At 41.4% G+C, this 25342-nt stretch overlaps 1 protein-coding gene across 2 annotated transcripts in view; it reads right to left on the reverse strand.

Annotated features, from left to right (window-relative positions):
• Positions 1-25270, reverse strand: part of LOC111255484 (uncharacterized) — a 75398-nt gene extending 50128 nt beyond the window's left edge. For both annotated transcript variants that reach the window (XM_022817499.2, XM_086989523.1), the window contains exon 1: positions 24734-25270. The gene's annotated coding sequence lies outside the window, so the exon portion shown is untranslated. The remainder of the gene's footprint in view (positions 1-24733) is intronic.
• Between the last annotated feature and the right edge of the window lie 72 nt (positions 25271-25342).

The following is a 25342-nucleotide window of genomic DNA, read 5'->3' on the forward strand; positions in this document are numbered from 1 at the left end:
GCCACATTCACAGCATAGGACAAGACACGAGAGTGGCCAATATAATGTAAAAGCGATTAATTTAAATCTAGGTAGCTATATTATCTTGCTACTCAAACTTACCTAGGCCAAACGCCGTAACGATTGGTAACCTACTTTTCTATCAAACCTGATCAATGGAAATTTCCTTTTTTGTTTACTTTTTCAGGTATTACCATAATAATGCTGGATCATTATCATATGTGCCAAGCTATTATCACGTATATTATTGTCGGATGTCTGTGCTTTCAATAATTCGACGCACTCGATTCTATGAAGCACGTCGTCTTATTATAGCGAAACCCTTTGCTTGTAAGGAAGAACGTGACACAGGTATATTCATCATTTTGCTACTACCGCTGTTGCTGACGCCCACACTGCTGAAACTTTCTTCCTTACCCAACATTTCCCTCGAGTATGTTCTACCAAAAGGCTTCCAGACACAGCCGGCGAGCCATGGAATTGAAGAACGACGCAAAACTATTTCTTCCCAGCTAGAAAAACGTACAGCCAAGTGCTAACGGTTTCGTCTGGGACTTTCTCTCAGTTTTCAAAAAATCCCGAGCGGAATCTCGTCTTTCGCCCACTTGCTGCTTCGGGAAAGGCACACGGGAAAATGGAGGGGCAGGAATGAAAATGGATCGTTCCCGGGGCATTGCCTCATCTGGGACAGGGGGAAACAGTGAAAGGAAAAACTACGAGTGAACGAAAGATAGATAGCGAGAGAATTCGTCGATTATCTTGCCTGAATTGTCAAGCTCTGAATGCTCTCTTAATGGCGATTTTTATTACTATTACTATGATTATTTGAATTCGGGAGGTGATAGCAACAACAATATATAACTATTTACATTTTGTAACGCATTAACGTAGGCGTTTGAAATTTAGTTATTTGAACAAGGTAACGCCAAATACGGCTACGCTGTTTTCTTCTCAAATAGTACGCTTTCGTGTACGGCCCCCGTCCTCAGGTGCTAGTGGGGTGAATCTATCAGATACCATCACCAAGATTTACAACGTGAAATTATTTAAAACGATGTCTGATTTTACAGTGAGTGCTTTTCAAGAACCGCGTTAAAATGGCCGAGCTGCTAAGAACTAAGTCTAGTGAAGTTTTGAGCAATACTGCCTTTGATAGCTGCTTCATCTGTGCCATCCTTTACCTCAGCAATACCGCAGGTCAGCCACAAAAAGCTGACACGTAATTCTAGTAAGAGTATTATGAAAAAATACTATCGTAATGTTCTTCAGTAGGAATCATCTCGATCGTGCTAATCGAAAGCTAGCGGGCTAGAATTGACGGGATATTTATATACGTACTTACTTGTCAATTTCCATATTATATTTGTAGTGAAACTTCGTCAATGAACGCGTGTCAATACCCCTTCCACATATATGTCAAACTGATGATAAATTATTCTAAATCTCGCTGAGCGGGTTCCTTTCCTTGATTACCTAGATCGCAGACGGTGGGTAGCGTCAGACCCAACTAGATTGGTGGAAAGTATGTTTATGTGCATTGAATACATAGGCCGCCCATGGCCTTGTCACCAAACCCACCCTGACTTGAACGACACTTTTCGCTCATGTAACGAAAAGCAAACAATGTCCCAAGCATTAGAACGAGTACTCGAAGAGCCTGCGTGTACGAGCCTGTGCTGGTGAATCAGTGAAATCAGTGAAATAAAATTTAAACAAGTGAAGTTGCTATTTGTTATAGACATAAAAGACGTATAAAAACGGGAAATACAAAAAGCAATTTTATAAGCTTCTATTGGAAGTCGTCATCATCATTATTACAACTCTGATAGAGCACTTTTCTAAGATGTCGTATATTGAGCTGAATAGTGATGCATTAGGTAGGCCTGGCCTCCGCCAAAATAAATTTTCGTTTATTATTTGTCTCATCGCAGCAGTGATTAGTAAGCTAGCCGGGCTTGAGAGTTAACCACAGGGAAACGGGCATTATTGGTTGGAATCGCAGAAAAACTATTCGAAGCTTCATTTGATTCCGGGAAGTTACTTACAGATGTCTCCTGAAGGCTTGTCCGGAGTGCCGACAGAAATGTGACTTTATAAAACCTTGCCAGGGCCAATGGACGGCTGACGTAGTCCGGTCGATCCATTGATAAATAAGACCAACAGAGAATAGGGATCGTCCAAAAAGTCACTTAAAGGGGCTGTTAGAGTGACCGGATAACTAAAACGTTGAGCATTTTTCTCCAATTCAACAGATTGAACTAGTTTTTTTTTGGGCAAACGTAAGTAGGGAACTGGATAATATTGATTTTTAGTGATAAAAATTGAGAAACTTTTTTCCGACAACAGAGTGCATATGAAATATCTACTTATAAACTTACAAACATGTAAGTTCTCTGTAATACGATTTGAAATAAGCAATAATGTAGTCCTTGCAAAAAAAAGCATGCGATTTTCAAGTGATTTAACTGTAGAAATGTGTTGTTGACGTTAAAAAATCATATATTTCAAGTCTAATTATAACGTGACAGACATATTAAACGCAAACTTTAAAGCTAAATCACCACCGGCGTCATTAAAAAAAAACTACATTTTCACTTAACTTTCAATCTGCTATTTTGTTTAAAAGAACAGCTTTTGTTACGAGAATCGCTTAAATGATTAATCATCGCAAAAAGCCACCTAGGTATTTAAAGGGTACAGTGCCCCAGACTGGGGGGCCTTCCCTATGCTTTATCTTCAAAATTATATCAAAATAAACAAACAAACAAAGAACGAATTTTTTTCACGCGCCTTAAAGGTGACATTGTTGACGGTCGTGTTTATTTAATAATCGCGATTACAGCTTTGGTTCCAGTGAGAGGCCGTTTACAGATTCGTTACGAACATGCCTTCTGTAATCCTGCGAACGTCTTCGAATGGACAAGTCGGCATCGAGCCTTGTCCAATTCTAGCCTAACAACGCTCCATGCATATGCATCCAACGGATTTAAATCTGGCCTATTCGGCGGCCATTCCCGAACATGCTCATGTAATCAACTCTGCGCTAATTGTTTGGTACACGCCCGCGCACTATTTTGTTGGAAGGCGTACGGTTCTCCTTAGGACATTTCAGCTATCGAGGGCTACAAGGAAGTTTGTAGAACATGCAGATAAATTCCTTTAGTAACGGATATGTCATTCCTTAACGTCTCTTTTACAGGACATCATGCTCAGAACATAAATTTGGGTCGAAAATTCGCTTTTACACACATCCTCTCAACTGCACGCAAGACAGCGATCAATTTTGCGGTTCATTCTTGCGTTGAGGATTAGAAAAAAATCCCGTTAGAGATGAGTCGAAAAATGACCTGCTGCTTTATTCTTGAGAACACTGACTGGGAGACAATACCAATTAAATGCTTAGTTTTATTATCGTCAGGGGGAATCTGACAGTTTTGATGACATCTGGCTTGTGCCCGAAATCTTCGTGAACAATTCGTCACACCGTACGCCCCCTTACATCGAATTACTTCGCTAACGTTCTGATCGAGGCAGCAATATTGATGAAAATCAAATTTTTGAATGGCGGCGAAGAATCCGTAGTATTTTGTTTATGTCTTGGAGTTTCCGTTGTACTGGAATCTGTGGCTGCTTTTTCTGCAGTCGCCTAGTCATTTGCACATAGTGTATGTCGGTCTGGGGAACGACTCTATAATTTAGCTGATCTCTGCTCAAATTTTAAAAATGACGACAAGTGTCGTTTTATTATATAAATAACTGACTGCCGTCTTGCACTAAAAATAGCGGATGAACGCGTCCTAATTTAAGTACCGTGCTCTGTAAGTAGCTTCCCCACCTACAGAGCTGCGAATAGCCTTATTATTCAAATATTCCACATCGAGTTACATAGATATATATACTCTACTTATGTCACTCCAACGTTTTTTTGTCTAAAGTTGGAACGAACCAGCAAAAGCGCTCTATTTCAAGTCGCTCTTCTTCTCCTGCCTTTTATTTTCCAAATGAGTGATGGTGCTCGAATGTGCCACGCGTTTGCCACTCCTGATGACAAAGGTGTCTAACTTGGGCTTCCTTTTCATCTTCTCTAGAAAAATTCCTAGAGTAACATTCAGCTTAGTCTAACCGTAATGAAAGACCTATTGCCACCGCTTCTACTAAGTTGCTAGTTACGAGATACCCAATGCTTGGCAACGGCTACTGCTCTTATTAAATCTGCGAAAAGTCCTGCTGTGGGTCAGTGCCGGTCGGGTCGAGAATCATTCAGCCAAAATTCGAAGCGCAACGTATGTCTTTCAATTTTCGAGCGACGATGGTGCTCCTTACGGTTTGCGACAGTTACGTTCGTCATTTAAGTCACACACTCGTGCACATTCCGTTGCGCCACCTGCTTTCAGCAGACGCGATCGTCACCTCTCAAAAGAATGTTAGACCAAAGCTCTTTCATCCCCCTGCGCTGTTTATCTTCAACTATTTTTCTCATATAACGGCTTACCTCCCTCCCCTGTCGGTTGCCTCTTCCCCGAAACTTCGTCTTTTTCTGGCCGAAAGCGCGTGCGTATAGCTCCTTTGGTTCTTCTACAGTTCCTAGAATCAAAAATTCTTCTCCTGACATCTCTCTATGTATAATTGTCATTTTCCAGAGGCTGATTAGTTAGCTAGCTGATTAGATGTATTGAACTAGCTGTCAATACCACTATAGCCAGTATAAGCGCCCTCTTTTTCTCGTTCTGCTGATACTGAAAGCTTTGACCTCTGCGGCCCGCCACACCCCTTCTGCTTCATCTCAAACTAACGGATTGTCGACTTGCGCTCCCGTCTTCATTACGTTTCCACGCTCACCAGGGCAGCGCCAATTCTTCAAAATGGTTAACCCTTCTATGGTTATTGGATCCTATCGGCTTTTTACGACATCAGACGCCGCAGGACGGTACAGCTCGAACGACAGTATGAGCTCAGAAAAACCACATTGCCGTCTTAGGCGTTCGCACCAATTCGGCGGCTGACCAAATTAATTTGTTGACCGATCCCCAGACGCAAAAGGAAACGGCGATGGAGAAGCCGAGAGAGAGAGAGGGGGGATGGGGGGGCACGAGTTGAAAAGTGATAGAATAATGTGTGACACATGCGAATTCAATTTGTTAGGTTATTCAGTGATTTCGAATCAATTTGCCATCACGCGCGAAATTTGACATTCTTTTTAATCTAATTGCCTGTGAACCCTGAATTGAACGAATAGAAGTGTACACGCAACGAAGATAAGGGCCATTTAGAGAAGTGAGCTTGAATCGATCTCCTGGGACTATGTTTCCAAGCCAATGTTTCTTGCAATATTACCTGATAGCCGAAAATACGTTCTGACACATCGTTCGAAGGTTACAAGCACTAATACTATCGGCATAATATGATTCACACTGGTATATACGCTAAGATGTAATATAGATTACCTATATATATTTCAATAATGTGATCACACATGGCAACACTTGTAGTTAGCTACGTTTTCCAGTTGTTTCGCTTCTATAATATCATAATTGCGTTCCCAAGATAGGGTCTTGGATAAGCGTCTCACACATTGAAAGGTCTGCTAGGAGATTCCCTGAGATTCATCGGTTGCTGTCTGTTTAATGATACGTTTAATGATAAAATACGACAAAAATCACTATAAGTAGGCGAATCTATATATATACATATATATATATATATTTTTTTATTATTTAGTCAATATAAATCGTTCGGTTTATAGACGGCTTTCTCTGGAATAAGAACACTTGCAATATTTTTCTTTTTATACCTACTATAATCAACGTCAAACAGTCTTTCCATAAAATCATATCTAGGTTTTTTTTGCTCGTATTTATTTCAGATTGCATTTATTGAAGCTTTAGCATATTATTATGCCGTTTGCATTTCTTCATCACTGTTTGGTCAAGCAATCATTGAAGATTATGCTTCTTCTCAAGCATGTTTTATATCCTGTCTATCGTCTATAATTTAATTCGAAAATGATTTTTTAATAGTAACTGTGCCTTGAACGATCTTGGAAGGCGTACTCTCGTCAAAGAATCGCTCGAGTATGCTACAAAATGAAAAAATTCTAGTGTACTTCAATTCTTGGCTGTGTTCAACGTCTCAAAGCTTTAGTTTTGAATAGTAAAACAATACAGTTAACAATGCTTGTTTTACTAAACGACCAATCATGTATTTCTGAGATATTTTGATATTTTTTTTTTTGTTTTTTAGAGCTAAAAAAGACCTATTGAAAATATTTCGGTTCGTCCCATAAAACTCTTCCTCGTATTTTTCGAAGACCACACAAAAACTGACAATAACATCGATTTCGGCTAAACAAGGAAGTTCTTCATCGTTGTATGATTTTGTTCAGCACGAAGATATTGGATAATAATTCGTTTCCGAATTGCGAGAATGACGTAATGTTTCCTCTCATCATCAGTGTGTTGCTTTGTTTTGGAAAGAACAGGATTTCTGCTACTAACAACAATAATAGAAGAACGTACGATGAAACAGGCCGCCAAAGTTGATACCAGTTTCGGTAATAAATTTTTCGCATAAATGTAAGCGCAACGGCACATAGGCCTTCTTTTACGTACTTTGCATAGAGTTGGGTAGGCGCATACTCTACTAATATCATTTAGACACCTTTTTTTATCTCTAGCCGGAGCAAAAGCGTCCTATTTTGGGTTTTTCTTTTCTCTTTTGCCTTTTGTGTTTCAGTTGAATGATAATGTTTGAATGTGTCACCCATCTCCCACTCGGGATGACAAACAATGTCTGACCTAAACTTTCTTTGAGACAAACAACCCGTAAAATATCTGTCCTAATTTAGATACTCTACTTCGTGTATATATCAGTTGCTGGCATAGCCTGCCCGGTATCTGACACTGTTCCACTTCAATTAAGCGTGATATAGATGTTATGAAGCATCATAGCACTTGGTCTTGGCGTCGGTCATCAATTCTGCTTGTCGGGAGAGATGCTAAGTCGGCTAGGAAGCCCTGTGAATAACCGCTATCTTTGCATAAATATAACTAATAATAACAATGCTCACATAAGGGGCACTTCGTTAGTGGAGAAAATTGTTCAAAGGCGCCGAAAGCGTTAGCGCGACGTAGCGCGTCGCTTGTCCTAACAAGGCTAGGTCTGTCATCGTCACTCTGCTAACCGATGTAGTTATTAGATAGCCAAAATAGGATCGTAAGGATTCCTTATTGTCGGGTATGACACTCAACGTGCATATACGTACTGGCAGGATGAGCAAGCTTATGCGTGAACGGCTGTAACCATCGACCGGCAATTCAATTAAGCTCCGATGATCGTCAATCAATGCGGAAGCCTTCTGACCCACTCAGGCCTCTGATCATATCGGGACTCATGCAGGGAAAACTTCACATCATCTGTGACGTAACTAGAGGACCCAGCCGCCCATCACATATGTTGCGGCTGATACCAAGCCCCTTTTCCCGCGTGTTTTGTATCTATAATATATTTCTCAGAGCTATACCTACTGTCACCAGTAGGGTGCGGAGCATCTCGAGGGGGAAATTCGTTATCATACATTGGTGTGACAACCTGAGCGCTAATGGCTGTATCGTCGCTATTTTGTTGCTGTAACAAAATGGCCCGTCACAAATTTTCTCAGGCAAACAGGGGGACCCTCGGTTCAGAGTGAGCGACCTACCACAAAGGTGGGATGCTATCTTTTTGATTTCTTTGTCGAGTTCTGTGTTCATCTAAGCCCACGAGCTTCCGATGAAGGATCTGAGACTCTACTAATTAAGCCAGCAAGACGATTTATTTATATCTAGATATGTGTACATGCATATTTTGTTGTTGTGCCTTTTTACATACAACGTGTCGTTGAATGGCGAGTAAATGTTAATGTATAGTATTCACTTGAACCGTTCTAGTATAACAGGACGAGAGACACCAGAGTATAACGAGTTTGAATTTTGGGAAGGGACGCTCTTGATATATACTAGCAGTAAACAGTAGTAAATGTTCCACGTATGCATACGACCGGCTCGGTATACGCTGTGAGTCACATGAGCGTTGAATAACTAGATAAAGTAGCGATTCTTGCATGGGACCAAAGTTAACGTAACTGGGTTTATTCATGTTAGCTGATGGTTTTAGACAACAAGTTCCATGTCCTGGCTTGCGGTTACTTGAGTGAAAGCTACATTTTTAAGTTAGAGCGCATAATCGGAGAGCCAGTTGCCTTAAATATAATGAATATCCATTTATTAACAGCATTACCTATACTACAAGCGTAAATAATTAGACAAAATCGTGGGCCCCGACGAGTTGACTTTTTTTTTCCTAAGGATGCGCTTGCTAATGCCGAAAATGTCGAAAGAGTACGATTGAGACAGGAAAACTACGCTACCGCTAAGCATGGTTTTTCATTCTTCATCTCTGTTTGCAACTAGCTGGCCTTTTGATGATAGCCCTGACCCGCTGTGCCACGTCCAAATAATCCGGATTTATCTCGGATCTCGTTAAATAAACAGAGCTAGCAAACGATCGGCTAACCCCATAGTCCGAAAAGTGTTGTTGTGTATATTGCCGCCCATCATCGCAGATTCTTGAACGAACCCCCTGGCTAAACAGTTTCTTTTTCCCCGGGTGCTTAACGAACAGCCTCTCTTCCAAGTATTTCGAAAAAAAAAAACTAATAAAGCCACCCCATACATAAGAACGTAAAGAGGTTCAGCCCCAGAGAAGCTTGCATCGGTGTGATCATGACCACTTGCAACTTGCTACGAAACTCCAGTCGCTTTGGGTCCCCCAGACTGCAATGGGCGGACAAAATCATATACATTATAATAATATAAACATACGTAACAACATATACGCGTATACTATACGATATGATAACAGTACAACAGTGGTAGCAGATCTAGCCATGATTAAGTGCAAGGGCGCATAAGGAAGGGGTCTAAGGAATATATATACATAGATTTTACTGCAACTGCATTCTTCTGGATCGTAAAGATGGGCACAGCAGACTATTATTAGATACCTGTTATATATCCCTATGTTCGCAGAATGTTCATTTGTAGTAGCACTACAATGGTAGCATTCACTCGTGTTATATACATCGTACAGGCAGCTTTCTAGTTCGCCGCGTAAAACGTACGTATCGAACGTTTAACCGAACGCTAAGAAAACTATCAAAAGAAAGGCGAATTTTCGCAAAGTTTTCTTTTATGTATAAGCAGCACTGTATAACTACGCATCCAGCTACGTTAACACTAGATCTTACATAGAAAGAACTATAATAGTTGCCGTATTGCTGACAAATGAAAAAAAGCTTACAAGCGTACATCGTTGACGATGCTAGTGGCTTACCTTTATCATTAACCAATAGCCATCGGTATTATCGAATCTAAGTTGTACACACCAAATGACAATTCAGTTTAACGGAATTTTTTCTTTCGATGGATTTATCTGTAACAACTCCGTCGAATATTCATACTGCAGCACCACTTACCCACATTTAGTTTTTTCTGGGCTAGTGTTCCGTGTCAAATCGCGGAAAGTTAGCCCTCCAGGGACATTCTTAATACAGCATACATACAGCCAGACTAATACTGGGTTTACGTCAGTAATATTAATGCCAGCTAGCACGTAGCTTCACAACATGCCAAGAGTTTGCCGTACAAATAGCTAAGGTTCTGAACATTAAGGGTCCTTAAAGTAGGCTGGTCCTTCTTTCTTAGAGCTCAAACTCTCTACCTGGTGCATGAATCCACCACGGTACAAAAGCGCATACGACCAGTGTGTGATGCTGAATACATTGATGGAATACCGACAATACTCTGTGCATCATAAATTCAACTTCACTGATATCGCATGATCCGATCTAATTATATATGTATATATAGAGGTCTGGTGCTCTGCTAGAGCAGCAGCAGTAGCAAGGTGCAAAATGCATGCCGGTTTTGTACTTCGGTTTTTCCGAGGACCTGATTGTCTCAAGGCGGTGCCGTCTTTTTCTTTGAGGCTCTATCGACTTTAGCTGTCTCTTGCGTAAACTGCGGCATTAGCCAGCGGTGTCATGCTGGATTCTTGTTAAGCACTTTTGGTCCGAGCGGGCTGCGCCAGGGCCACCTCTAGTGCCTCCTCTAGCTCATCGTTGGTAAAAAAAAATGCCTCGAGTACCATTGCCATTGGTTCTGGCATGACAGTTCAAAAATTCATCTATCCCATTTAACAATACTTCAACAAGCCATCTTGTCGTCTTCTTCATCTCCTTGTGAGCGACAAGGACAGCACGTATCAGCGCAAGTGCCCCATGTAAGCTGAGTTTCAGTGCATATTCTATTCAGCACAGACCCCATTCTATACCGAACAGTCCCTGTGCAAAAATCGCGAGTAGTCATGTTTTATCACCTCGTAGCGTGGTGGAATTCGAACGACACACCCACATTTACGATACTTATAACAGGTAAACAGCCAGCGATCAGGCTCCTGGAGACTGCTACCGCTGTCGACAGTCTCGAACAATCCTCATCTCTATTCATAGATCGCTCAGTCGTAACAATCTATCGTACCCGCATGGCAGGCACTTAATGTGCTGCACATAGGCGACCAGTCCGGCGGTTACTGTGTTTATAACATACGTACGCACGGCTTCGTTGCTTAGTAATCGTATCTGAACATACGTGACTCATTTTTTTCTCGGTATCATGCATACATAGTAACAATGATTAATAATTAAAATAATTATTATTATTATAAATAGTGCGAACGTACACGTGGACTCTTAGACATCTTTTAACCCGGGCTAGTTTAAAATCAACGCGGCCAGATCGCAGAAACAAGAAATTATAATTCCGGTGCATCTAACCGTCAGTTTCATGCTACTATGTATCGAGTCTGGACATGATTCTCGATATTGAACTAGAGCTAGCGGCCATAGCGGAGACATGAATAAATTATTAATGACGACAAATATGAGTCATTTTGTAAAATAGACTACATCTCTTAACATCCCAGATTTTTCAACCCCTCTCAACTGCACAATGAAGTATCGTTCCCTAAAAATCGGGTTAGCTAGTTGAGGAGACCTGAAGGTGCCTCCTCAACTGACTTTATTGGCTTTTTTTCGCGGATTGTTGGAAGAGACGCGGTGCTCTCTCTGAGCTTTACAGTTCGCTGCCCTGCACTTCGTCTCTGTTGTATAGTAAAGTAGCAGTTGTAGGTTCGCGTGTGTCTAGTCAGGTGACCGGCGTATTGCCTGTTGTGCTTTCTGTGACGCTACCTTGCTCTATCTAGTTTCGCTTTGGCTTAGAAACCTTTGTTTGCGCTCCTATTTTGTTTGGTAAGGTTTAAAGGTCTCTTAAAATGGAACAGGCTGGCAGGCGTCAGCGAAGAGTCGAATAAACCGGACAAGAGAGATCAACTGTTGCTTGAGTTGGCGGCTAGTCTATAAGTTGTTTCAGGGTATATAGCAGGGGTACTAGTTTGATTGATACATCGGCAACTGTTACAAAGCAAACAGAATAGATTGAACAGTCTTCTGAAAGTAAAGGAGCACCAGGCGAATCGCCCTATCAACGTGGTTTTTTTTCTAGAATATGACAAATTAACAAGTTCGAACATCGCAAGATGTTACAACTAACTGTTCGACCTATGCTCGAGCCGAATTTGTATCACTTTGGTGTGGGACTCTATAAATAAAAGTTATTTCATTTAAAGCTTACTCTAGACGACTAGCTGCAGATAAACAGGCAAAAATACTAGCGAACAGAGATTCTAACCTTGGAAAATTAGGACCTTGAATTGAGAATGCGCTGTTGTCTATAGCTTGTAATTGAGGAAAGGAGCAGATCATGTTTAATATCAAATTAAAGCACAATTATGATGACCAATGACTCTTTCAGTGACTAGAGGTCGATAACGTACAATGGACGGATTCTAGTAAATGTACGACTGATTCAATGGAGCAATAAATGAAATAAAATCAGAACTAGAGTAATGCATTGGCCATCCAAAAAAGCATTATGGAAAGAGGATCTCCGTTAACCTTCTTAAGTTAAAGGTATTGAATAGTAGATCTCTAGTAAAGTTAAATATAGAGATGTTTCGACAAACATTCAACATCCAAGGCATACCTGATCCTTTACATTATCTAGACATTTACATATCTAGTTATATTTAGCAGTTTACAAAAAATAATGTACTAATGAGCGTGCGTTATTGCTTTTATGTTGTCTTATACGATACTAGCCAGAACTTATCAGACATGAATCGTTATGCACACTTGTCTGTTGCGGCTTATCTGCTAGGAACTGCAACAGTTGGCTAAATTTCATTGCGAAGTCGACGCTGGGTGAGATAATATACTCAGACATCTTTTGTCCATTTTCAATAATGTCTGATCCTTTAACAGCCACATGTATTCATCATACCCTTTTCTGAATACAATACAATGGACTAATGACACCTTAGGCCCACTTTCCTTCGGCTAACTCTTTCTCTTTGTCTTCCTGTATCTCTCTTTGCCTTTTCCTCTGTTTGCTCGAGCAAAAGAAGGTTCTGCAAGACGAAGTGCTCCGATCTGTGCGATGTCGCAAGTGCAAACCCAATTTAGTTATTCCTGAACAAGTTTCCGGACCGCACTGCTCTTCATACCTGTTTGACCACTGGAGGCCATTGCGTCGTTCTATTGCGGCATGCAGCAGAGATTAAATAAGAACCTGAACAACGTATGTCAGTGTATAGCATGGTTGTGGAAACCAAATTGCGTGTTGCTTGATCAGCACAGTACAGATCCCTACCGAGGCTCTTGTTATACGACAGTCGGGATTAGCGTTTGGTCGACCATTCCATTATAGTCATATTTTCAAGAAACTTCTCCAGTCCGTCATCTTGTTGTAATAACTAGTTTATTATTATATCATGGAATGGGTAAGTGACGAGCAAGAGAACGTTCTGGTGCTCCAGTACTTGCATGTCATGTAAGGCAGCATTTCACAAAGTAAATAATCGGGCAGTCTTTAAGCACACTTACTAGCCTCGAGGAACTATCTATTCGTATTATAAAACGCCAACAACATGTGCGCGTGTACAAGCAACATGAACGACAAAGGACGCGATGAACTGGAAGCGACTTTGGATCCTTATCGTTACCACATTGAAGGTTCAATGCGTATAGACGTGTTGCGTATTTACAGACTCTCACCTGATACTAGTACAGGCTGTGCGTAGACGAGCCGATAGAGGGATAAGGTTCGCCTTATTTTCTGGCCTACGTCTGCAAGTGCTGTGCCTGCTACCGTTCTTGCTACCGCGATGCTTTAAACCATATTCAACGAACAGACTGAATCATTGAACTCTCTTTCGGCTACAGCCATCGTCAATCCGCAGAACAAGTCTATAATACTAAATCACTAGTAACGAGTTGGTGGCAACCATTGATCTATTCCTATTGAAGCCGTGCTACCAGATGAAAGGGTTACATGAGATATGCTATATACTGTCAATGCCGATACGAAGATAGGTTGGCTGGTTGCAAGTGAGCTGCAGCTCAGTAGAATCGAGCCGTCGGTTACTCGAAAAAGTCGCAGATGTCCTTCAAGCCTAACCCTTGAGATCTTATTGCATATAATACGCCTACCTGTATTTACCTAGTACAGTAAACAGATGAAGCTGTTTCCGTCATCAAAGTTAGCAATCCCAACTACTCAACAGCAGTGAGGTAGTTGGATCTGCCCACAATTCGCCCATGAAGTGGGGTCTGCGGAGGTTCGCTCAGAGACGATGATGTCAACACCTCCATCGTATAGGGCAAGGAGAGCGATTTGCTTAAATATGTTTTGATGTAATCAATTATACTGACTGGCTGAATGTTAGTGTTTAAAGTGTTTGCCTAAGATTGGACAAGGGCTGTGGAGCAGTGTAAGATCTATAAGAAAAGTTGTGCAAAAATATAGGACACGTAAATGGTGAGAACAATGCCAAGGCTGCTGGGTGGAGATAAGCAGTAGACGAAGTGTCAATGGTCGCCGCATCGAATTCGCCAGACTCCCACCCTTTGGGAGTCTTAGTGGCTAGGAGAAGCTGTTGTCGCGCTCTCACTGTCGCACTCTGTACCAGCACGGCTCCCTTAAGCATTTTGGTAATGGCATAACTGAAAGCAGTAACAGGACTGGCAGCAGCAGCTGAAAGAGGAGGAGACGATGCGACAAAAAGAACGTTTAATTACAGATCTCCGACATTGTTCCCCAAGTGGCCACGAAGAGATGGAGAAATAGAAGAAGAAGAAGCTGCTGACTTCCTTCCCTTTGTAGAGCCACTAAGCGCGAGTCCGTTAGACCTCCGTACAAATTCTGCTCGTTGCATAGTGAGGATCGCCGTGTGTCCTGTCGCTTTTTAGTTGTCCAAGCATACTGAGCAAAGTAGGCTACTGACTAACTCTCCTACTTGTTTTTTTAAGCCTATTCTTTTTGGCCCTTCTGGGCGTTCGGTCACTGGTTAGGAAAAGTGCAATCCTGAAACATCTGCGAAGAGGTCGGGAGCTTGAACAGTTCTGGCTAAACAGAATCTGTCTAGACTTCCAACTTTGTATGATGAATTTAAAACTAAACGGAGTTTTTACTTTCATCACTCGATCTTCATCGAGACCTTTCTTCACCATCGATTAATCATCACCCCTTATAGACTAATGCGTATATGCTTCCCTCGCTGCGATCTTTGCGTTCATATAATATTTGTCAGACCTTAACCATAGTTGTTGAGTTGTGCATCAAACTCTACCGAACCGCCCATTTATAGCTCATGCTAAACAACGACCATAACTGACTCGAACGGCATTTTCATGAATCAGTATCGTTGGCTTTCGATGGACTTTGCTAGTAACGTATATACAACATACACCTTGCAAAAAAATATCTTGCACAATACGACTCTAGCTGCTAATGTTTTTATGATACGCAGAGAGGGTTGACGAGCGCCTTGAGTAAGACAAATGTAGTAACCTAAATCACGCACCCTGTCGGTCTCGATATGCTGCGCCTGTTCCGTTTTACAAAAGTACGACCCAGATCGCTGCAGATGCAAGTAACGTGGTATCTCATATTCCCGTTTATACATCACAGGCCCAACATGGCCTTACGCTTCGTAAAAATGTAGTTTCATTTAGCTTGTACCAAATCCACCTGGGCAGAAATCAATTTCAGAAAACATATAGGATGAGTAAGAGCCGAGGCCATCGGCGACGCCATGGTGCAATGAAGGAAAGAAATCCAAACAAGCAGCACGTTACGAAAGCAGCAGTTGCAAAATTAGTCTGCTTCTATTTTTTTTTTTTTTTTTTTTTATAAGACGGTATACGGATGGTGAATTCAGAAGCCCAGAAATGTCTCTACAGGAAATCTGCAACTACGGTCGTACTGCTAGTTATATTGAGCGCCCAGATTAAGAGCAACATTTTCCCATCGTCTGTCGCAGAGATACGAGTATATTTCAACTACGTTATGCTCAAAACATGTCATGCTGTATCTAGGTCTCTAATCCTTGTTTTCAACCTAGAATACAATTAAATGATGGGTTAGGTGAAAAACTCATTAATTACTATCATAAAATATTTGTGTTTTTAATAGTACTGAATGTTTAGTAAAAATAAGAATTAATATAATTCTGATAGGCAGGTAACGATGCAGTTGAAATGTTACGCGGGTACTAAAGGCATTAATAAGGAATTGGTCTGATTCTCTGAAAAATGAGAATTTTGGGAAAGATTGGTTTTTGGATGATCCTTTAAAAATGAAGTTGAAGTTATATGGGCGTATATTTGTGTAACATTTGTATTATTGTATTGTATTAATTATAATGTATTGACATTAACGTTGAAAAGCTTAATGGACTTTTTAAAAGTGTACTCATTTTGGAGACCACTTCGATTGAAGACATTACATTGATGTCTTATAGCTTTAGTGTAAGAAATGTTGTTATATGGACCGGATATGAAGTTCCATAGGCTGATACTGATTCTATATGAAGAAGTCAGTTATTAAGCAAAGCTAAAGAAAAGCTTCCTTACCCTTAAAAAAGATAGCGGTCCTAGTTGGAAGAGATGATGCATTATGGTCACTTATTGCTACTCGAAACTAATCATTCGTGTACCGTAGGGTCACATGAAGCTCTGCCGCACATTGTGGAACCGAGTTTCGCATGGCTCAGGTGTTGGCATAGATTTTTTTCAAAAAAGCAGGGGAACAACAGCGATGTGCGCGCCGTTCTCCAAAGCCAACCTGACCGCACTGGTTTTGCCTAATTTTAGTAAAGTACATAATTATCCATAGTACGTTCTAATTAATGATTGCGATAATCTGCAATGCGGCGTATATATTGATCCTATTGTTTTACACGAATGACGCGTTATGTCAGTAAAGTCACCAAAATCTATTTTAAAGGCAACCATACGTACGGTGTTGCTGTTTCTAGCTATATGTGCTAAGGCGAACCGATAAGATACGATGTTCTAGTTAAACTTGACATATATTCAGATATGCGTGTTCCTATTAGTTTTCTTAACCTTTTTGTGAAATTGGCATCGACAACTTCCGGCTTTATACATGTGTGAGATGCATTGGCCCACATGGACCTGTCTACCGCGTTCCCGTGATAGTTTTGTGGGTAATGAATTTTTGTGTGGTCTGGGTTCGAATCCGGGAACCAGTCATCTGATGGAATGCCGAACGTAGATGCTGGACGTTCCTACGGAACGTAGAGACCTATCTATCGCGGGTATATGTAGTTGCCAACGTAATCATGTAATATAACTCAATGTAATGGCTTGTATGAAACATAACCTGATTTTAGTTTGCGTTTAAAAATCTATGTACCAAACAAACAAACAAAGCTACAGTAGAAAATAAGGCGGTTACTTCGTATCTATTGTTTAACAAAAGTTAGACAAAATACGAAGGAAAAATCCTTAACTGTCACATATAGCCCTACCTTTTCAAATTCAACCCAAGAAAAAGATCCAATAGGACGCAATCTGAAATTGTAAATCGGCTTTCCTACAATAGAACAGAACGAAGAGGTTCGTACATCTTCTTTCTCCCGATTTCTTTTTGTCTATCTATTTAAATACAAATACTTTTATAGTAATTAGAAACGAAAAATAAACCCAGTGGTTTAAGGCTCGAATTGAAAGTTTTTGAAGTTAGCAGGTTCAGCTGCTGCTGGACAGATAGATTATGAAAATAGCCATGAGGGACTGTAGGTGGAACTTCTATAAAATTGTGCCCCTTAATTTTTCTATTAGTTTTCCGTCGATTCGAGGTTTGCCTCGTTATAAGCAAGTCTATTAAAAATCGATCAGGACAAACGGCTAACTGTTGTTAGACCAAGGCCACTCGAGCATCACAACAAGGAGTCTCTTCTTCTGTGTAATGTCATAGAGGTAATCTGCGGTCTTGCACCAGCTAAACGGGTCTCAAAAATCCACAAAACAGGTATGAAGCACAACCCGTTCTTGCTAGAGCCAAGTTTGTGTCATTGATAAAAAGTTCGACGAATTATTTCCTGCTCACAGATACTGAACATACTGTGGCATCCTACTCCTGTCATTATGTATCCTGCTCCAAGCGCGATGCTTGGGACATCTACAGCGCATAACATGCGATATACTTTCTTTCAAAAATAGGGACCAGTAATCGCGTCTACGTTAGGCATATAGTAAGTACCAAGATAAGGTTGCCATGATATGAAATAGCACGTAATGATAAGTTAAGTAGTAAATCTCGTAAACGCAGCTGGATTCCACTAACTTATAAAATACCAACTAATAAATGGTTTCATAGATCATCGTAAACGACGTTATGCCGGCTAAATAAACGGTGTAAGAATAGATAAGCTGTACAGATACACACGCAGGTCCTCTTACGATGACCATTAAAATGAGTTCATTTTAAGGATGAATTAGCTAATACATTTATCACTAGAGATAGATAAGGTTGCAGACAAAAGGAAAAAACAGATAGCAAATAATTTTATTGGAATGTATAGCGTTGTTACGTAGCGTTTAGCTGATACCATTAGCATGTTTATACAACAGTTCACAGTTTCCAGCTGTAGCAATATATTAATCTAGGATGTACGACATATATATATATATATATATATATATATATATATATATATATATTTAGCTCTTATAAGAGAATCCGGTGGACTTCGAACCTCAGTAACTTTTGAATTACGCGCGGCTAACAGATTTGCCTGGAAGTACTCCAATCTTCTATAAACTTGTGAGTAAAAGCCAATTTAGCTTACCTTAGAAGGAGTGAGTTTAGAAGAAAGAACACCTAACTTGCGAAACTTCAGTTGATAGAAAAAACCGCCTAGAGCACACGGTAGCCATAGACACAGTTCAGTCTTTAAAGGCAGCCAGAGAAAGACCAGACAAGAGAAGTCGAGTTCGGTACTTCCAGTACACATCAGGGGCATCTGCTCGTACGAGGTTTCCGCCGAAAACAAAACAATAAATGCAGCCCTTTATCTTGAATTTTTTAGACTGTTCTTGAGACTCATGGATCGTTGGCACGGCAGTCGAAAGCATGCGTTCAAATTGCTCAATGACAATGCCAGACTTCATCGCTATGCCTCAGTTACTCCCTTGACTAAGCCCGTCTGGTTACAACGCTTTTTATGATCTATCGATTTATTTCAAGAAGCCGTTAGCTGGAAACCCGAATAATAGATGTATGGTTGTGCCGATCCTGCCACAGCGTTGGGACCGGTATGTAAAAATGAACACATATGAAAAGACGTCATTTCAGCCCAACTGACATAACAGTTATTCAATTTCCAATCCGCCGGATTTGCTTGTAATAGCCTAATCCCTAACGTGTATATAATGCTTTTTCAATAACTCTCTTTCAGCCACTGGGTATTTCACAAATTTTGATGGAAGCCATATAAAGCAAGCGTTGAACAAATACAGAACACGGATCCAGCACAATGGATCGTCTTTCTTACTGAATTGTACCAAGCTCGTTTCACTAACATTTCCATTCTAACTTCCGTTTGTTCAGGGCGTTCTTCTTGGAACTTTACGTATGAGTAAGGTCCACACAAGATCTATTCCATCATTTTTACATGCAACAACAATATTTAAGACGTTTATTTGTGTATTCTCTTCTTAGTATAACTGAGATGTGAAAATGCGAACTAATCAGAGCCAAATTGTGCCGAGACTGAATCTTAGAGACATAGTACAGTCCATAAAAATGTCTAACACCTTACCATGCCTTGTAAATGCGATGAACTTGTTTGCCTCATGAAGCTCTGCCTTATGCTATAAAAAGACCGGATCGGTTTCTTAGGTGTCTTTAGGCCTACTATACAATCTTCGTTCACTCAGAAGATATAACTTTTGGAGAAGAAAAACCTGCTCTTAGCGTCTTCGAAAATTTGAAGATCAGTTCGATTTGACCAATGGAGATTTTGTTATAACGAGAACATTCAAACGTGTTGCGAGACCGCCAACTTATACATCTTTTACTCAGTACCCCATTTGCAGCATGCACTTAGTATAGAATTGAAACTTTCCTCATAATCGACCGTAAGCAGTTAGTTTAAAGGACTCGAAAGTTAAGTAGTTGTTGCTATTGTGCGCATTTTCAAAAACACAAGTTAATACGTGAGGTATCTAATCGAGTACGCGTACGCCAACCAACGTTTTCTTCACGGCGAATATGTGTACGTTCTGCTAGAGACGTCCATATGCTATCATAGCGCGTTTACTTGAAACGCGCGATTTCTCAATGTGCTCTCCTTTACAAGCATTGTAAGATGTGATTTTTATGTTATCAACTCATCGAGCCCATTTAATCAAGTGCATGAAATTATCAGTTGTAGAAGGGTTGGCTAGGAGAGGACTCTAATCTTGCCCGAATGACAATTATTCTATATTCGGTCACGTATATGTGCCGCCGGCTTATGAGGATAGACACCATATGAAATTAGTCGTTCGTTTGCCCAACACGATATAGAAAGTAGTAGTATGAATTCGTGTAAGTTAGATGAAACAGCCATAGATTGACATGTCAGCTCAGCAGAGTTCCATGACTGTAGTTAGGTAGCGCTAGCAGTGATACGAAAATGTCGGATTTGCTAGTATCGCAATGCCTTTTTAGAAAGAGCGAAAGCCAAAGAGGCTCAGGAAGGCCCCAGAAGAGAGTGACGCGGTGGAATCCAGGAACCATTGTCAGCTCTCAATTGACACATTCGTCTTCGACGCGTGGACAAACAATACAAGCCCATAAAGCTTCTTTCGTTCTTCTTTCACTTGCCTCCTCCTCGTCCTCCGCCAGCTTTAAACATTCCCAACAATGCAACTCCCAAGCCTTCACCCACATCATACAACGGGTATATTTCACCTCTGTTTAGAATGGGCATCCATCCTGAAAGTAGCCAAAGGCGTCGTGTTTGTCCTGGAAGTTTCCTAGACTTCCTACCGAGGTGTGAGAAGAGAGCCCGCCAACCCTATTCCGTTTGGCTCGTTTCCTCCATCAAGGGGCTGAAAAGCGTAGCATTTGGTCGTAAGAAACCCGCTGGTGCAATACGTGGAAAGAATGTTAATGTACTGACAGGTCACGGCTTCGGCTCTGCAGGCCAAAACGCATAGCCATCCGCATTGATTGGAAGCTTAACGTCACCACTTTGTTGTAAGTCCCCTAGCATCATCGTCAGCGTTAGACACTAAGAAAATGATCGAAATGAGCGAGAATAGTGGAAGTATACTGTTTTAAGTTAGTTTAGATTAGAGACAAGGCTCGACATATAGTGCTAGTGTTACCTGGAAATCCATCTAGTGAAGGACTAATTCCTTTTTTTCAATCAGACAGCATCTTCTTTGGATGCCGATTCCTGATGAGCATCGGCTTTGCAGGATACTTCTAAACTAGACTTAAGGCTATCATTGACATGTTCGCAAATTTGAGTTTGCTCACTCTTGAGCCCAGCTGTACGTAGAATTGAATCAAAGTCTGAGGAGAAGAACAGTATATCAGTTAATAAACTGTTTCATAACCGAGAGGATACTACCAGTATGCAATTAGATCGTACTTTGCCGCACTTTAAGTACTTTCATTTATGCCAACTTTGATCTGTGCTAGGGTAATTGATAGAAATACAACTTTTAGATAAAATGATGCGGCTCGGCCGACTAAGGCAATTTGGCTAAGCCTTGATAAACGGACATTCTCGATTATTGTGTAGGACTTTTCCACCCGGAATCGTTTGAAATCGAAAAGCCAAAGCAAAAGGCGCCAAGGTTATCACAGGTTTCTGTAAAATGTAATTGGCAAATAACAAGATAGCAGGTTGAATCTTCCTACATATAGAAACAAGAGACAGTTCTTAATCTTAGTAATAAGATTAATACATCAACATGCTCGGGTGCTCGTTTTTAGATGTGTTTACGCAAAACAGCTTTGCCGATAGGAAGATTGAGGTAGGCAGTTGAATTTCTTTTTAGTTGAACGTAATGAGGTATCGACAAAGTCAGATATATTCAGGCCGGTAATCATGCCACAAGCATAGCAAGTTTTTCATCAACTGAGTCTTATTAATTAATTAAATCTGCACGCACGTTCTTGCAATCGTCAAACATTGTACGAGCATACACTCTTATTCTTGAATGTGAAGGCAATGGCTTTCTTATAGGCCTGCAACTGTTGTTATAAAAAACCTTCAATAGAAATCACGTTATGTAAGCTTAATGGTCTGTCTATAAACTGATAAAACATTAAAATTATAAACATCATCGGCCGAAACATGGCTTACTGAAGGGCCCAGCGCTATCTCAAAACGTCCATCATACATACCACCGAAGGTTCCTATATTTGATTCTAAGATGCTAGCATGACCTTTTTTTCTCTAGATCAACAGGTGCTGATTTGCAATGCTATTTCATCGCAACAAATCCAATCAAGCAGCTCGTCCGAAGTCTACGTCAAGATCATCCCTAAATAGTGGCACTTCTCGTTCCGTATTAGTCTACGTATATCTCTGCGGATAGCCTACGCGCCACCCCAGCCTTCCTCTTTCGCCCCTTGTTTTGTCCAGAAGTGAAGTGGAGGACCGCGTCCCAGCTGCCTCCACAAGTTTGCAGAAGACTAGCCTTCTGAAAAAACGTCAGGTATCAGTGCTGTGCGTTTTTCATTCGTTATGTTACCCACTAAACCACACGGAAGTATCTTTGCAATTCATCGTCAACTACACTAGCCATCAGAACTGTCGCAACTGTCTGTTCGTTGTCTTCCATACTCAGCCTTCTGTGCTAAGTGTGTCATAGTTGTGTGCCTTATGATACTCTACTACTACTTATTGACAGAGTTGCTCTTCTGCTCCGGAACCTTCCCCCTAGTTCAGCTTTAGTCTCTAGCGCTCAATTTCTCTTCGTTCTAGCTGCCTGCTGCTTTGCTGGTAGTGACTGTCCTCGCAGCCAGTTGGCAACGCGACGAGGGAGTGACTCGACCACACAAAGGCACAAATGCACACGCACGTAGAATTTCTATCTAGGCACTAAGGTGTATTTGTCTGCGAGCAAAGTATAGTCGTGCAATTGTAAGGGACGGTGACAGTCAATCGACACCAGCATCTCCACCACGACAAGGAGACCTGTCCTCTTGATGCTGCCGGCGGCACGACACTCAGCGACCCTCGATTCAATCGAGGAGTCTGCAACAAATGACCGGTAAGGAAACGGCAGTCGGGATACAGAAGGAGCATGAAAAGGTGTTAGCGGTAGAAAAAAACAAGATAGCCCGGTGACGATGCAAAGAAAAGACGGCTTCACACGCAGGTCTATCTCAACTGTCCATAACCTAAAAGAAGACCCTCCATCCAAAGGCCATGCAACAACTACGCCTACCATCTCAGTCCCCTACGCTTGTTAGCCTTCTATTTTTCAAACAAGTAGGCATTACTGCATCATTCGTTGCTGTCGACGCTACATCTCTCTCCTTCGTTCTACCTTAATGCCAGTGCTTAACGGTGGAACACTGGCCGACCTGCAAAGTCAATGTTGATCGCGCGGTCTCGTTCCCATGCTGATCTAATTTGCCACCGTTACCAAAGCTACCGTCGGTAGCGCCGCCATACGACGAAATAACAACAGTGCAGGAGGAAAGAAAACGTCGCGGCAGCTACTACCGTCGTCGCTTGAAACCGTGAGAGCGACTGAACGAGAACGAGGCAAACAGGCAACTAACAAGATTTGCTTGCGACAACACAACCTTTACGACGAAGACCGAGACCAACATGATTAGAAAACTCCGTCCTGGACAACAACAACGATAGTTCCCGACCAGACCCGGCTGGCAGGTCCATTCTGAAGATCCTAGCTTCTCCGCCGTCCCTGTGTTTCGTTCCCTTGACTTTTCGCTAGTTTCTCCACCATCACTTACCCCTGTTGCATATACAAATGCTGAAGCGGTGATGCCGCGGCTAATACGAAATGACACCACCAGCAGAGAGGAAAGCCGGTAGAAATAAAAGCTTAGGACAAATGTTCTGATAGAACTTTTTCACGCGCTGCGAAAGAGCTGAATATTCACTAAACTGCTCGGCATATGAGATCATAAGGTGCATTATATTATCTTGTGTCGGTCATGGCGATACGATAAACGAATGTGGTAGTACCAAACGCGAGCAACAATGACAATCGTAAGTTACAGTAATAATTCCGCACTCGGATTCGTCTCAACGTATCTTAAAAATCATTCTACGCGAATGGGGCGCTCCATTTTGCCTGCTGGCAACCGTTGGCGACCCCAGTACGGCAACAGTGGGTATGCGACATATGTAGTCGGCTTCCTGTCAGAATCCTGACCGGGTATTGTGCGACCGTGCGTCGTTCTGCTATGCGCAATCTACATTATTATAATGGGCCAGGTTATAAAAGCGAAATTAGGCAGGGGACAGTTACTCGATATGAGATGTGTTTGGCAGAACGTCGCCGCGCTAGATTGACCGTAGATCCTTAAAAACAAATTTCAAGTATTTCCACGCCCGATGTTGGGGTAGATGGGCAGTGGATAAAAGGCGTATGCGTTGCACCACGCCAGAGCACTTCTTTATAATATAAGTAGGGATAGGAAGAAGTCCTGCAAACTTCCCAATATTGTACCTATCCCCTCAAACTCCTTCCATGTAGCTTCCTCACACACGATTTGATTAGAAGAAATTGAGAGCTGCTGTCAGGTTGTTCACTGTACTTTGTGGCCCTTGTGAATCTACGGCACACGGATGGTCTCTTCATTCCGGCCAACCTAAAGCGACAGAAAGGTTTCCACGGGAAGCTACTTTAAACAAATTTTCAAAAATCAATTTTCACAGAAAACGATTATTCAAAACTTATCTCCTAATTAAATCAACATTATGTTTAGAATTACTAAAAATAATTCAATTTCGGTCTACTTCGTTAAGATATTCGAAGGCTGGTATACATTAGCAGTAGCCCCGATGTACCTTATTTGTCTATGAAAAAAAGAAAAGGCAAATATTTCAAATGATGATTTAGATGATGTCATAGTAGATGTAATTCTCTCAGGTTGGGTCAAACGTGATTAATGTACTGTATGTCTGTGTGCTTGTAAACGGGTGTAAATGTTTCCTGATTAAAATATTTGCTTTTGTCTGTGCAAAACGTTGCTTGAGAATCGTACACCGTAAGCTCTTCTGTCCATACCTTGCTGTCGATGGTACGGTTTGTCAGTGCGGAAAGGTCACTGCTCTCGATGCGCCACGGCCACAGGCAGTTGCAATAGTAAACAAGAAATACACACAACGACAAAATCGAAGCGAAAGAATCCTTTGCTTAATCCTCAGGCCACTTTTTAGTGTCACTGGCAGACACCGTCAACAAGAGATTAGCAATGTGAGTAACAAACCGTAGTAATGAATGCCGTTCCCTGGTTTTGTTGATTTGACTAGCGTTTAACTCGTTCGCTGGATAGTTTCGTTCACCTGTTGGCAGGAACTTGGTCACCTGCCGCCCAGGCCACACCGCTGCACCGCTAATGTTTGCCAATTTCAATTGTTTCCTACTTTCCCCTTTTTAGATAGCTATGGGTAGTTCCAAACTGTCACGACAGCCGAGAGACAGGCAATATGCGCTTTTGTAGATGAGACTACACAAGCACTTAAAGGCTAATGGGATATGGCTGCCAAGAGAAACACACCACAGAGATATACCACTAGACAGGACAACACTCTCTTACGTAGGATGCGAACATACTGACTGGACTAGATCAAGGAGGGCGCACGCTCCGGTCCAAATACCCTCGCCACCTCGAAG

The sequence above is a fragment of the Varroa destructor genome, unplaced genomic scaffold (assembly GCF_002443255.2).
Source record: "Varroa destructor unplaced genomic scaffold, Vdes_3.0 BEIS01000001.1, whole genome shotgun sequence".
Taxonomy (NCBI): domain Eukaryota; kingdom Metazoa; phylum Arthropoda; class Arachnida; order Mesostigmata; family Varroidae; genus Varroa; species Varroa destructor.